This window comes from Abramis brama, assembly GCF_963993115.1.
Source record: "Abramis brama genome assembly, chromosome: 20".
Lineage (NCBI taxonomy): Eukaryota > Metazoa > Chordata > Actinopteri > Cypriniformes > Leuciscidae > Abramis > Abramis brama.
The window spans coordinates 30,137,784-30,154,261 of NC_139982.1; the positions used below are offsets into that span (position 1 = coordinate 30,137,784).

A 16,478-nucleotide genomic window follows, 5' to 3' on the forward strand; every position below is an offset into this window, starting at 1 on the left:
GGAGCACCTAAAACCCTCTTTACCGTGGTAAAAGTGTGGTGATTTAACACAGTTAAACTGCTTATGATTGGAAAGTGGGTAAACGATAAAGGGTTTTGACTGGTTAGTTACATTGTACTTACTCTAATAAGTACTGAGTAATATTAATTAACTACATGTACTTACTATAGAGTTATAGGGTTCGGTTTAAGGTTATGCAATTATGCATAATTTACTGTTATTACTATAGTAAGTACATGTTGTTACGTGTAACTACGTCACCTTAAAAGAAAGTTTCACCACATGAAATCAACAAGAAACATTGAAATTGCAAATATTTATAGTAAATATTTCACCAGTGCCCGATTAATATTTGAAAAGGTAATTCACAACAATTGCACAATTTCTTCATCTTGCTTGTGATTGGGTTAACGTATAAAAAGTATATTAAATTGATACTATAAACTTACTTTTTGCATGTTTTATTGACATAATATGATTTTATTAACAATCATAAACTATACTAATAGTTAACCACACTTGCTGTACATTTTACACACACTAACAAAGTGGCAGATTATAAAAAGTAGCTTGAAACTTGAAACATTATTATTTTTAATATTAATAATAATAATAGTTTTATTTAATAATGATAATCATCATCATCATCTCTACTAATTCAAGACATGCCACATAAATACAGAATTCAACTTTAAACGTGTCTCATCCAATCAGAATCAGTTTGATACTGGGTGAATCCCTCAAAGAAATGTCTAGTTCATGTTTAATCGATAAAAAAGAAAAAAAAGAAGAAGTGTAAGTACAAGTACAAGGATCTTTCTCTGCAGTTTTCATAAGATTCACCCAACCACCCAGCGTATTGATTTGTGAGTGTATTTCTGTCTATTTTAAGCTGTTGTCTTCACCTTCACACAGCCCTGTTCTCTCTCCGCATCCTCTTGTTTATGTAACAAGGTGATTTAATGTTTTACACGGTCTGAGAGCCTGCCTATAATTCACACTATGGTTGGTATTTGTCATCAGTGCAACGAGACAAATGGCAGAAGTGACGATAAGTGCATGCTAATGAGTGAAGAAAAAAACAACAACCTTTCAGGAATGAAACAGGATGTGCCATCGTGATGACATCGGAGCATCCGGTCGACTGCCAGCAAACACACATTACAAGCAAATTACTGGGTTTGCTGAACACGGTAATGACTCATCTGAGCGGCATGAATTCATTTGCTTATGTGTCTGACTGACGCCAACGTATTAATTCACCAGGACTGGAATGAAACTTTTATTGGCCCCTAGTGTTGCGTAGCCAGATTTCTGACAATCTGCAGGTTATTCTGCCGTTAATACTGTTATTGTTGCCCATAGGCATCACACACAATGAAATTTACAAGGCAAACAAAAGGCTGAAATTAAGCCACAACACAACGGAAATAAGACTTTACTCTAGAAATTCAACTTTACTCAAGTTGAGTCGCTCACAAGCCGGCAAAAGTTTAAACACTGCCCCCTTTGACTTCCGTTGATTTTCCGTTGACTTTTTATGCTTTGCCTCATGCATTTAAAGACATGTTACCGTAATAATAGACCAGTGTGAAAAAACACACTCAAAATATAACATGCATGAACGGTTGTACAGAAATTAGCATTCGTATACGTCGAATTTGCATTTAACATTTCTGTATGTTACAAAAGTAAATAAATACCCTTCAAAAATATGAAAAATTTGTAAAAAGTTGTTATTATTGTTAATAAAACTGAAACTATTAAAAATTATTTTTCGGTAATTAGGTAATTGAAATACAGCTGAAATCAAACTAAATAAAAAATATTAGATGAAAAACTTAAACGAAAATTTTGAAAGATGCAGTGGCAACTAACTAAAATAAATACTTTTAAGTTGAGGTACTAAAAAAAAATCTAAAATGAAATAAATTATAGCTATATAGAATTTTTTTTTTGTTTAATAATAAAAATGATAAAAGCACATAGCAAAATTACAAAAAAAATTAACAAATGAAAATAAAAACTGAAAAAATATAAATATATTATTGTTTAATATTATGAATTAGCTTTTATTTTTAATAATGCTAAATCTGATTCTCTCTCATAAGCACTAATATCAACAAACAACGCTTCCTGATTCCAGTTTGGAAAACTTGTTTGGAAAAAGTCATTATATTATCTTTAAAGTGTTTAATAGATCAAGTTTTTGTTCTGTTTGTTGGTCTTGTCAGAGTCCGGTTCTGAGGAATCCAGGACACGTTGGCAGTCTCTCCAGAGCAACTAATCAAAGCAACAGATTTTTAAGCCGTCCAAGTAATATCAGGTTTTAAGAAGCATATTTGGAGCGTGACGTAAGACTGCGCCTGTAATGATGATTACACACTGGCAAACTCACCGCTCTCCTCTGGAAGCACGCGAGTGCCGTGCCGATGAGGTCATGTTGTAAAGGGCAGATGGGAGCTGTAGAGTTTGGCTGGTGAAGAATCAGATGGCGAACTGAAGCCCTGCCAAACGCCACGAGCCCGGACCACAGATCACAGCAGACAGTTCAGCTCTCGCCCGAAGTGTCCTTACAGCATGAAACATAAGAGGCTGCATTTACACTGTTGATATCTGGCACACACTGGGTCTGTAAGGACACAGAAACACGCATCTCTGACATCATCTGAGTTGGGCCATTGTCACACCACAGGATGCACAGTCATGTCAAATTACAAATCAATCAAATTGGTTGTTTTATTTAATTATGACCCGTATGGGAAGCCAAAAATTATCCAATTTCAGATTTACCTGTCCGTGAATGTCACATAACAAATTTATTTAGTTGGTTGCATTGCAAATAAATTATTTTTTTTTATTTTTTTTAAATAAAAAAAATAAATAAAAAAATAATAAAATAAAATAAAATAAAATATGGCCAAATTAACCTGTTATTAATCTGATTAACTTAAAAACATATATTTTGGTTGGTTACACTGCATTGCACAGCATTGAATATAAATTCAATAAATATAATGAAATAAATTACTTTTGATAAATTGATAAATTTTGGTGTGTTGTTATAGGCCTGTCTAATTTCAGATTAAGCTGTACCTAAATGTCATTTAAAAAATGAATTGGTTGGTTGCATTGCAATGAAAATACAAAATAAATTTTGGGGTTTTGTCTATGAAAAACAGAGAATGTATTTATTTTATGCAAAAATGCATAAAATAAACCTCTGCATTATGTTTTGCAGTGTAAACCAGGGAGTCTCAACACTTGAAGTGTGTAGTGCACCTAAAATAAATGCTTTTGAATGAGTTATTAAACCATTAAAAGAGCAACGCTGCGAACAAGCTCTTGCGTTCAGTCAAAACGAGGCTTGTCTTAAGCTGTCCGTGGATTAGAAGACAGGCATGAGGCACTTGAGCTTATTCTGGAGCGCTATCAGCTCATAATCAACAGTCTTGCACACGCAGCGGAAGCGAAAAGAGGCAATTATATCACTGAGTCTAACAAAAAGTCCATTACAAATAACGTCATAGTTGAAACCAAATCCGCAGTCGATTAGTTTTGTTCATGCTCTGAATGGACTAATCATGAAAACAGTGATAATTGAACATTTATGCGGTGCAGAATCCTGTCTCTGCTATTAAAACTTACTGTCTCATGTCATTTTCTTCAACAAAAAAAGTGCAGAATGAGACGAGTATTTACTCACAGAAACTTCCCTCGTCTCAGTAGATCACAAAACTTCATTTCACGGTTATTAAGTTCATTACGGCTGTCGCGCTCGAGCGCTCTGGAGGGATTTTCAGAGAGATGAACCTGAGACATTAAAAGAGCAGATTAAGTGAAGGCCGAACAAACACGAACATCAAATAAGATATGAAATTCATTTATGAAAAGCACAGCAAAAGCAGTAGGACAGTTGTAATAAATAAATAAATAAATAAATATTTATATATAGGCTATAAATGGCCACTTAACCTTAATGTGTGGCTCAAAATAGCCCGGGTTAGTGATATGAACAAACCCCTAACCTTAAAAATAATGTTTCCAAAATGGTTTCAGTGGTTCATCAAGTCGTAACAGGGTGAAAGGCACTTCTGGATATCTCTATAGGCACTTCACCCTATATCTGCTATAACCACACTATGCAAGTTTGCCAAACCGGGTCGCGTTTCTGTAGTTCGAATGAGACATAAGAAAACTACAAATTTGACTTGCTTTACGTCAAGCGTTACAATAGTCATTATTTAGTTTTTCTTCGTTTCTGATGTCGCAATACATCATGCTTTCATGAAATCATGCAACATAGCCTACTCTACCTTGTCTGTGGACATCGTTCATTCAAAGCCGGTGCTGGATAAACAGCGAGCGTGCGTGCGACAGTTGGCTGCGACATTATTTACGACAGCGGTAATGGACAATTCCGCTTCCAACCTGTAGGGCGACCGAAGAGGAAAAGTTCCTTAATGTTGCTTTATATTAAACTTTTGAACTTAGTTTGATCTCAGAAGCAGATTAAAACAGCTAAGCTATATAAAACATAGTTTATCTAGTAGCATGTATTTCCCTACTCCTTTGAAACAGCCATTAAAACCTGTTGATAAAGCAAGCATTGAGACCGTGTTTCGTCTCAATGACCCTTTGAGAAGGAGCAAAGAGTGTTTTACTCTATTGATGTAAAGGTTATTCAATTATGATGGCTCTGAGGGGTAAAAGACTGGTACAAAGTGAGAGAAAAGAAAGGGACGAAAGACTGAAATGAATGGTAGCAGGTTTGAAATGAGGATAAAGGCAGGACAAGGCGTCCGAGCGGATGACCTTTAAAGAGCAGTGATAACGTGTGTGGCTTTAGTCAGTGCTAGTGGCGATCACATATGCTCACGGATCAACTACAGACAGACTGACGCATATGCACAAGAAAGGCTGATTTTATGCATTTTCCGTGAATGAAGATGCGCAGGTTTTTATCAGTCTGTCAGGAAACCAAAGGCATGTTTACAAGTTCCTGGACTGTTACTATGAGTGTTTCTGAGGAGGAACTGGATGCTGGATTTGCCAGAGTTGCATCAAAATTTTTATAGATTTTAAGTCTTGTCTGCCAGTTCTGGCTTACGTAACATTTTTATAGATGAAGCCAGAACAAGCAGGAAAGACTTTATGGGTGAATCTCACTAAGAAATGTCCTATTCATATTTTAATTAGGCATTAGGCACATTTTCATCCCAAATTCTCTGCATTACATTACATTGGATGGATGAATGGATGGATGGATGGATGGATGGATGGATGGATGGATGGATGGATGGATGGATGGCTGGATGGATGGATGGTTGGATGGATGGCTGGATGGTTGGATGGCTGTATGGATGGATGGATGGTTGGATGGATGGATGGATGGATGGATGGATGGATGGATGGATGGATGGCTGGCTGGCTGGCTGGATGGATGGTTGGATGGTTGGATGGTTGGATGGATGGATGGATGGATGGATGGATGGCTGGCTGGCTGGCTGGCTGGCTGGCTGGCTGGCTGGATGGATGGATGGTTGGATGGATGGATGGATGGATGGATGGATGGATGGATGGCTGGCTGGCTGGCTGGCTGGATGGATGGATGGATTGAATGATTTATCGATTGATGGATTTATGGATAGATGGATGGATAAAATAAATTAAATAATTAAAATAAATAATTATAAAAAAGTACTCATAATGCATTATGGATGGATAAAATAAATGGGTGGATGGATGGCTGGATGGTTGGATGGCTGTATGGATGGATGGATGGATGGATGGATGGATGGATGGCTGGATGGATGGTTGGATGGTTGGATGGATGGATGGATGGATGGTTGGATGGTTGGATGGTTGGATGGATGGATGGATGGATGGATGGTTGGATGGATGGTTGGATGGATGGATGGATGGATGGATGGATGGATGGATGGTTGGATGGATGGATGGATGGATGGATGGATGGATGGATGGTTGGATGGATGGATGGATGGATGGATGGATGGATGGATGGATGGTTGGATGGATGGATGGATGGATGGATGGATGGATGGATGGATGGCTGGCTGGATGGATGGATGGATTGAATGATTTATCGATTGATGGATTTATGGATAGATGGATGGATAAAATAAATTAAATAATTAAAATAAATAATTATAAAAAAGTACTCATAATGCATTATGGATGGATAAAATAAATACTCATTACTGCAATATGGATGGATGGATAAAATAAATACTCATTACTGCATTACTTTGGATTGCATTGATAAATCAAGAAAAATATAACAAAGTTTGGACATAATTCTTTAACAATAAGTGTAAATGTAGTTCACTACATCAAATAAAATAATGTAAAATTTGCAATTCAACTTTACAGTATAAATAAGCAGATAGTTGTAGATAGATATAGATGATAGATGTGTGTGTATGTGTGTGTGTGTGGGGCACCTGGTTAAATGTGCCTAATTGTCAATGTCAAAAATTAAAAAGGTGATTTAAAATAGACTTCCATTCCTTTATGCAAAATGCTAAATGTTGTTGCTTAGATTCACCCTTGCCAATAGTCTGGGAATCAGGTTTACCCAGCAGGAAAACAGAACACAGACTCTTCCCTTTTTCCATCAACCTTGTTTTCTACAAACAGCAGATCCCGAAATCTCTTTGCTTTCAACAGCGCAGCCTGTGGATGCTCTTATTTAACTGCTATTTACAAGGCAAGCTTTCAGCCCGAGGTTTGGACAGACAGCTTTCTCTCTGCACAGAATACTAAAAGCCTGATGCCACTGCATCTGATCAGATATTCAGGCCGTGTGTGTTTGTGCCAGGACACACTGAAGCGTCGGCACACCTTTGATGTCCAGGAGGAATCGCAAACTTGCTTTTCCTTTTTTATCCCAGACCCCTTTTTTAACAAACGGTGTCAAGGTGAACATTAGTATTTCTACCTGATCTCTGGAAAAAATAGCTAAAACTCTACAGTATTTAATACACTGAATCATGCCTACTACTTTATAAAAAGTATGTGAACAAGTAGCTGTTATTTGACAATAAAAATTTCAATAATAGAGTGACATAATGTTCATTAAAGTTACATGTGAGTGGTTTCAAATCATCAAATTGGAAAATCTTTCATTCTTAAAAGAATGGAATTACTGCATATAATAATAATTAAATTAAAAATATATCAAACATATATAAATATAAAAATACAACATTAATACTGTGATATATCATTATTGTATCTATCTATCTTTATAGTACTTTAATAATAAACTAAATATATATTACTATAATATATACGTATATAAATTTATATTTTATTGTAATTAAAAAGGGAAACAATATGTAATGATAAATGTTTCAAATAATATATGAAAATAAGTATCAACTACACTTATTTTGAAATATATATCAAAAATATATAAATATAAAAATACAACAATATTAATACTGTGATATATCATTATTGTATCCATCTATACTTTAATAAACAGAATATATATTATATATACCATAATATATGCGTGTATAAATTAATATTTTACTGTAATTAAAAAACTGAAACAATGTGTAATGATAAATGTTTCAAACAATATATGAAAATAAGTATCAGTAAGAGTTATGCTACTCCAAACACAGCCTCTCTCTCATGCTCTTTTTCTTTTCACATCCATCATTAAATTGCTCTCGTTTTTCCATTCTCCTTCCTGCTTCCTAATCACCTACTTTAATTTCCTGGTTTGGGAAAGGCCTTTGACCTCCGTTAACCTTGCGCTCTGTAACGGCTGGCAGATCAAGTGCCTGATACTTCAGCGTAATCTCTGGGAAATAGAAGGCAGGCATTATCTTCCAGGTGTTTCCCAAAGCTAATCCCACCTCTGCTCTTCTATGCATTTAAAGAACCAGAAATGTTCCCAACTGGGACAATGACTGTATGTTAATGCATGATTCTCAGCAGCAGGTGTGGAAGCAGTTTGTTGAATATTAACTACGCGCCGTTGATGGCCATCCAAGCAGGTTTGGAAGAAGCCTGTAAAGATTCATGGACTGTGCCAAATAGAAATTTGATTTGTTGATGTTTGATAATACACTGAAATATTTACAATTGATATGCTGCTTGCAAATTTATTTATTTATTTTTTCACCAGAATACACAGCTACTTTTGAATGCCCATAATTTCACTTTTAATTTTACAGTGTACTGTCTACCCAAACGATGACTATAACTCATGTCAGACGAATGCTTTTGCCTGCTGCACTGCATCTAACTTTTACAAACCTCAAAACCCTTTCTTTCTGTTCTATGGAATTCTGTTTTGTTCTCGTCCTGCATGAACTCTAACAATGCATTTAAAAAATCCCCCCTGTAGTCAATAATTGTATTCCTTAAAACTCATCTTCAATCACCAAAATGACATATTTAAACCTTTTATATTCTTCATGCCTTAAAATAGCTTGAATGTAACTCGACACCCTTGCCTCATTTAGTATACGCGGTTCTATGAATATGCAAATGAGCCCCGCCTCCACTCACTCACTCAGCTCAGAGATCCACTGGTTGAAGATCACACGTTGATCTGATTGGTTACAGGGTAGTTTGTGACGTCAGAAACACCAGCGATTTCAAACCGTGTTTTTGAGACTGTCTTTGGTTCACTGCAGTTTTAAGGAGAAAATACTCAGCAATGCTGTCGACTTATGAATTTACACATTTTTTGTCTTAAAGCATATTAAAAACACCACATAGACATATAAACAACATTAAAAGCTGGATTTTCGCCACAGATAACAAACATTTTGGTATGTACACTGGACTAGATTACTAATCGAAGACTTGAGCACCAAATAATAGAGTAAAACGGCTTTCAATTATTATTATAAATCCCAAAAATAAACCACATATTCAAAACACTAGAGCGGGCCAAGAACAACATCAGCTCGTTCATTCTGAGACCGCAACGGCATCCTAAAATCGGTCATCACTACCGGAACGGCTAAGAGATCAGTCAGTCTGTCAGTACTAAATGCTAATGGCACTTCAAGAGGAGAATTATGGAGGCGCTCATCCCGCTTTTGAAAGCCCTGACAATTACTGATGCGTTCAGCGTGAGAAAGTGGGAGACCTTCTTCTCTGCATTCAATGTTCACACGTCAAATGTTTACATGGAAGTTCCTCTGGTTCTCCGAGAGAAGAGCTCTCTTGATGTGGAAAAACAAACAGCACGTCGCATCTTCAGAACCTCTCCGCGGGAGGTTACGGTTTCGAACCGCACGTGGGCTCCGTGATTGATGAGTCCACGTCCCAAACGTTCAAGTGACCGTCACGTGATAACCATCGGATGATCCCGCAGCGCACAGTGTGTTGTTTAGGGTCCCTGGGAGAAAAAATAAATATGCGACATATTTTATATGGCCAGGACAAACAACTGTGATTCACGTACAAACATTTACTCAGCATCCAATGTCCTGGTGATGTGCTTATGGATCTGTTACATCAAAAAATAAACCTTGGTGGTGTCAATCAAAGTGGTTAAATTTAGCAAAACTTGACTTTATAATATCTCTGCATTCATCAAGTTTTTGGCTCCATTTTTAAACCTACTGAGCTGCCTACTTTAAGGCATTATAAACATGTATGTAATTCGAAAAATATTATAATTATGTGGATTGTGTGGAAAAGGCAATACCAAAATGCATGACTGAGAGGTGAATTTTTATTTTTATTTTTTATTTAAGATGCTGGAGAAAGCGGGAAAAATACATACAAATAATTCACTGATTAATTTGCATAAAGTATTTGACCCAATATTTGTGTATTTTATGCTTATTAGACTACCACACGACTACATCAGCAACATGCTAATGCTAAATTCTAGTCTCCCATGCACATCTCGCTAAGTGTGCAATTTTTATGAAGACATGCAGCGCAATGTAAAAAGTGTGGATTTACATGATTTATCAATTTACATCGATTCAACATGAATCACTTAAGTAACACAAGCATAATTTGTTCAGTAACTTCAACATCACCGAATGAAGTCATTCTGAAGTGGTTTTATATGCCCTTCAATGTTATATATATATATATATGTTGCGTCTGTTTTATTAATACTGTGAATTTGGACATACGCAGGGGCGTAGTTTGTGGGGGGGTTGGGGGGGAGATAACCCCCCCAATATTTAAATCTATGCATTACAACCCCCCCAATATTTATACCATGATCACATGAAAAATATGCAGACCCAAACTTCAACCCCCCCAATGTTCAAACCAAATCTACGCCCTTGGACATACTTTTTTCACGCACTGTTTTTCAACTACTATATAGGGATTAGGAAGAATGTGATTTCAGATGCAGACCTGCTTAAAACACCCCCAGCTAAACAAATCAGCCTAAGCTGGTTGGCTGGTTTTAGCTGGTCTCCCAGGCTGGTTTAAGACACTTTTTTAGCTGACCAGACTGGTCTTAGCTGGTCAAACTGGGAGACCAGCTGAAAGACCATCTAAAACCAGCTGAACACCAGCTTGACCAGGCTGGAAGTCCAGCTTAAACCAACTAAGACCAGCAAACCGGCTTAGGCTAGTTTTGGCTGTTTTTTCCCCAGCAGGGACATCCTCAACCTAAGCAAAATCTCTTCACCACAATGATAACCCAGTGTAATTTAAATGCTTCTAAATCCAAAAACACAATCGAACATTAAACACTATCTAGTCTCCCTTTTTCTCATCATGTTCAAAACCACATAAAATTAGACTTAATTTTTTACCCTCCCCATCAAGTCTCATGCAATGCATGCTGGGAACTAGAGTTTCAGTTAAGTCAACATCAAAAAATCATTGGACTACTTGATTGGTTCACATAATTTAATCTATATTGCACATTTTAGAGAATTACATTAATTGAAAGCAAAGACATCAAGTTTAAGAGAAAAAATCAATTTTGTTGTGTAGACCACAAATAATTGAATTCATCGGACAATCTGTTTTTTCCATTGTTTTTTTTTGTATTTAGGTTAGCATGCGTCCTCACTGTATAGGTTGTAGTAGACAGCAACACGGCTCACTAGGTTTCGTAACGGAGCCCTTGTAATACTAAACCGAGCGTGGCGAACCCCAGGTTTTTTTTTAATGCATGACATAGCAGTTTCTCTTGTGAATCTCCGACCGAGGGGTGAACAATGTGTCCTCTGGAGCATGTCTGCTGCGTTCTGAAACAGCGGACCTGTCCTTTCTCACGCTAACAGGCTAATGTAAACATGCAACTCAAACAGGAAGTCAAGGGGTTTGCAGTGACTCTCTGTCTCTTTTGGTGTATACTGTATGCTGGAATATAATAGACTTGTCATCTACTTTATAAATGCATTTAAATATCAATGTAATGGTCAAAATTGCAACATTATTTTTAAATAGTTTAAATATTATCAGCATTTCTTTTTTTCTTTTCTTTTTTCAAAACTCCAGCCAAGAACTGAATTAAGCATAACTGGTAAAATGTACTATTAAACGATTAGTCAATATTGATATACTGACTCTTTCACAAATACTAAAACAAATCACTTGGACTAGAACTTACCTTTTCTAATGAGGACTGATGTTCAGTGTTGAAAGTGTTTCATCGCCGCTATTATATCCAACATTTGGCACTGATGTAAAGCGTGCTGAATCTGGCTTTGCACTATTGTTAGCAGAGAGTATCAGCAGCTTTTATTGCTCCAAAATTTCTCCAGGGATGCACCGTAGTGGATATATTGAATTGCATAAATCGAATGAATGTTTGCATCCATGTAATGCTATTTCACTGATCAGTTTAAGCACGAAATAAGACAAATATTTTATATTTATGCATAGAAACTGGCCTTACAGAAAATGAAAATATACTGTAAACAACCTGCAATTGACCCCAAGTTTAAAGACCTCTGAACTTAGCTTCAGGTGGTTTGCACCAAGATGGTTTCCACTGGTCAAACTGGTCTGGTTTGAAGGATTTCAAGATGTTTTGGACATTTGTCAGTTGGTCCGGCTGGTATACCAGTTGGTCATCCAGTTAAACCAGCTTGGTCAGGCTGTGAGACCAGCTAAAACCAACAAAAGGCCTCAGAAGAAGCAGATTTACTTAATCTATAAACTGAAATTGCATCCACCTCAAAATGCAATCATTTGCAACATAATAACCGTATGATTTCAGGTATGATTTGTCCTCCAGTTTTACTAGATTATTGCTGCATTCAAGCCCTCACATTTATGAATTCGGAAGTCGCAATGATTGGCCAATTTCATATTTCTTTCAGCACTGATCCAAAAAATGAAGAGGAAATGATGCACATTATAGGTGTGGAAGCTGCATGTTAGCAATCTGTGAAGGAAATTTTTGTCGTACAAAGAAGTCGCAATGATTGGCCAATTTTATATTTCTTTCTGACAACATTTATTACAAATGCATTGAGCTTTTTTAGCACTGATCCAAAAAATGAAGAGGAAATGATGCATATTATAGGCGTGGAAGCTGCATGTTAGCAATCTGTAAAGGAAATTTTTGTCGTACAAACCCATCACCTTATAAATTGGTTAAATGACATCAATACATGAAATAAAAATTAAATGTTTAGTTAATAACAATTACAACTTACAACCAATAACAATTACCTTCCACTATAATTGACGCCCCAATTCGGAAAGTCTGCTTTTTATGACAAGCGATGGCATTCATGTGTGCCTTCACTCATTATGTGACCTCACCAGCTCTAATTCATGTAACCAGTTAGTCTGACACCACAGAGGACTAGAGATGACACAAAACACATGCAGAAAACAAATCAGAGCACATGTTAATAACAACAGATGATGCAATGAGACAACAGGGGGAAAAGATATAGAGAGGCCACAATTACACACAGACAAAACAGTCTTGCCTCACTGGCCACATTATCAAATTTACAAGCTTCAACAATAAAGATTAATCACTTCAGGCTACAGGGTATCGCTCACAAATCAGATTTAGAGTGTCATAAACGCAAACAAAGATGAGTGATTTGTTTGCTTAAACATCAAAGGGCTTATAAATGCAGTCGTCGGCTTGAGTATAAGTACATTAGCGGAGGCCCACGACCAATTATCATTTATTGATTGCACTGAGATGAACATTTAGCACTAAAGTAAGAGGATTAAAAATATGTTGCGGCTGAAAAACAACACGTGTGTACCAATAAATGAATAATGTATGGATGCAAAACTACATCAAACTGTCAAATCAATCAGCCGGCCTGCAAAATACAATTAATGTAATGTCTCAGAATGAATGCCTAAACTTTGGCTAAAAGAAGCTATTAAAAGGTTGAAAGAGCATAAGAAAACGCACCAATAAACATAGACGTGTCTGAAGCTAAGGGGGGAATAATTTTAACTTTCTTATAACTGTTTTCTGAGATATAGCGAGCTATATATGATAACTTTTAGACCACCAGTTGTTAAAAAATTAAACTGAATCTACTGAAGGGAGCAGAATCATTTTATATGAAATTATCAGATGATATGACTTTATCTCGGACAAAAACTAATTTTGAGTAGGGTGACAGCTTTGAATTAAACCGATAAATTCAGACTAAATACAACAGTGTCGATGAACAGCAGCGTCAAAATAAACGACATAGCAATAAACTCAAATGAATATGTTAATCTGCACTGGCTGATTTACATGTAGGCCATCTGAAGTCGCTAAAATGATTCCCTCAGGACACTTGAGTGTACAAGTGTGCTTAATTCATTCCTTTTGGAAGCTTATATCTTTCACATAAAATTTAGAAAAATTTTCTTCATCCTGTTCTCTCTCGTTTTCGCTGCTCCAGCCGAGAAAGTGTTCAGATTTACTGTGCGTATTAAGAGGAGAGTGATTAAAACACTGCCGCCACTTCAGTAACACAAAGGCGGGCAGCTCTATTAGCGTTGTGTTAATCTACTGGGACGCTGCCGCACACACTCCGGCTACAAAGACCACGAGTGGCACTGCAGGAGAGAGATAAAAGAGCCGCTGCTGAGATCTCTGCCTTTCTCAAGCTGATTTCTAGCCCTGTGAAATGACCCTCTCGCACGGCCAGGCCTAGAAAAATCAGACGTCCAATAGGGCTTTTGCTGTTCTGCTCACATAGCGGTGGCAGACGGATCGAAACAGCGCTTGAGTGCTGGAATTCCCAGTCGACTCGCTGTCTGCCACTCCAGAAAAGTGACTTAAAGTGAAAATCAAAAAGTTTTTTGGCTTTTAGTATGAATATGTAAGCCTTACTGTTATCTAAAAGTTAGTGTGCTCCAAAACAATGACAAAATTCACATTTAGAACATTCAAAACTTGAAGTCTCTCACTTCCGCCAATACGGATCAATGCACCAATCAAATGCACTCTAGAATCTGAAGCTCCGCCTCCCTACATTATAAATAGACGCTGAAGCTGCGGCTGAAATCGGTCACTTGTTCACACATTTACTGGTTTCTACATGGTGAATGGCACATAGTGCACTATATAGGGAATAGGGAATGATAGAGATGATTTGAAATATGTTTTCCATTGAGGCGAATTAAGTCTGGTTTCACGTTAGTGTCACGCGAGCCGCCGCAGCTCCGCTCCAGAGACACGATGGCACGATAGAGTCGGCGCAGACCGGAAAACATATTGGACCCATTTGAATTCTGCACAGTATGCCGTATTTTGAAGTGATACGAAGAAGATTAAGAGAAGAAATTAGGTAGTTTCGCGTAGCCAGACCTTCAGACTGACGGCAGCAGCTCTGGACTCTATCGCAGCTTTTCTTGGTCAAGGACCGGCCTAGAGGACTTTTGACTGATATGTAACGCAACCAATCACAGTTCGTTTTGTTCCATGTCATATTTAGGGGCATGGAAATATAAAGTCGATGGCTCTACAATAGAGAGCCTAAGTCCCTCCCCTTCCGGTTGACCACCATGGGACCTTAATTCGGAAAAATATTGTATGGTAGTCAATGGCGAGAGACAACAAATATTTTGATCTCGTTTGAATTGTGCCCTGAATTACACATATGATGTTTGTCAATTTAAAAGATACATTTTAAAGTCAAGAAAGTCGCAGTTTGATGTAAAACTGCTGAGGTATAAGACTGTGAAAATACGTAATTACAAAGACTACAAACCCAGAAGGCACACATGTGACATCATACCTTTTCTCTCAATGAATGAAGCTAACTTTACTGAAGCTAACGTCTGTCATTTTTTCTATTGTCTTACGTTATAATCGTAACGTTACGCCGTCATGCCTGAGTGTTTTGTACCAGACTGAACACAGACTGTTGGTAACGTACATATAGTGCGAGACCAGAGATGTAGTTCATTGAGCGATTTTCACATAAAACTAAATGTTACTCTTCTGTTTTATGACAAACTGCGACTTTCTTGACTTTCATAATTATCTTTTAAATTGACAAACATCATATGTGTAATTCAGGGCACAGTTCAGACGGAATAAAAAGATAAGTTGTCTCTCGCCATTGACTACCATACATATTTTTTCCGACATAACGTCCCATGAGCCGGAAGCGGAGGGGAGGGCTTTAGGCTCTCTATAACAGAATGTGCATCTAATAAATTATTCATTCAAGAACATGCAAGTTTACTGCAACAATGGAGCCGCGAACTTCACATATTTTTGAAAATCCAGCGTTTAGTTGATCCTGGTAAGCGCTCATTGTCAAGTTGTAAACACAACAGCGTTCTTCTTCCTCGAAGGGGTTTTGGCGTCACGCCATTTGTTTCCAGGCGGACCGTTAAAGAACGCGACACACGCGAGACTAGAGATTAGGAGGAAACTGCGGCTTTACCGAGCTCAACGGCTCTGGCCAAGCTGTGATATAAACTACATGCTATTGGCTATTTTTGAAAAAGGGGAGGAGCTATTTGATATGTCCCGCCCTGTCTTCCTGTTTGAGTGGAAATTACATCAACATAGAATAATGCTCCGCGTTTCAAGGCACTTCAATGGTAAATCTCATTGCTCTGGCTTTTTGGATATGTACCATGGTAAAACCATGTTATTATTGTAAATAACCTTTACCATGCTATATGCCATAAGAATCAGCTAGAAAACAGGGTTACACTTTATTTTAAGGTGTCGTTGTTACAGTGTAATTAGACATTTGAGTACTGAGTAATATTAAGTAACTACATGTACTTACTATAAGGTTAGGATTAGGGTTTGGTTCAGGGTTAGTTGCATGTAATTATGCATAATTTATAGTTATTACTATAGTAACTACATGTAACATATGTAACAATGACACTGTAAAATAAAGTGTTACCGAAAACAGAACCAAAAAGTAATAGTATTAGCATCTGTTACTGTCACGGTTTGGGTTTTGTTTCTTGTTCCTGGTTCTTGTCTGTCATGTGATCCCCTGTTCTAGTCATGTGATTTTGCCTTGTGTTCCCCTGTCTGTTGTGTC

At 37.2% G+C, this 16,478-nt stretch overlaps 1 long non-coding RNA gene across 1 annotated transcript in view; it reads right to left on the reverse strand.

Annotated features, from left to right (window-relative positions):
• The window catches only part of LOC311071383, a 20,036-nt gene extending 17,540 nt beyond the window's left edge, over positions 1–2,496 (reverse strand). The window contains exon 1 of the long non-coding RNA XR_014603817.1: positions 2,399–2,496. This is a non-coding gene — a long non-coding RNA (uncharacterized lncRNA). The remainder of the gene's footprint in view (positions 1–2,398) is intronic.
• Positions 2,497–16,478: the final 13,982 nt, after the last annotated feature.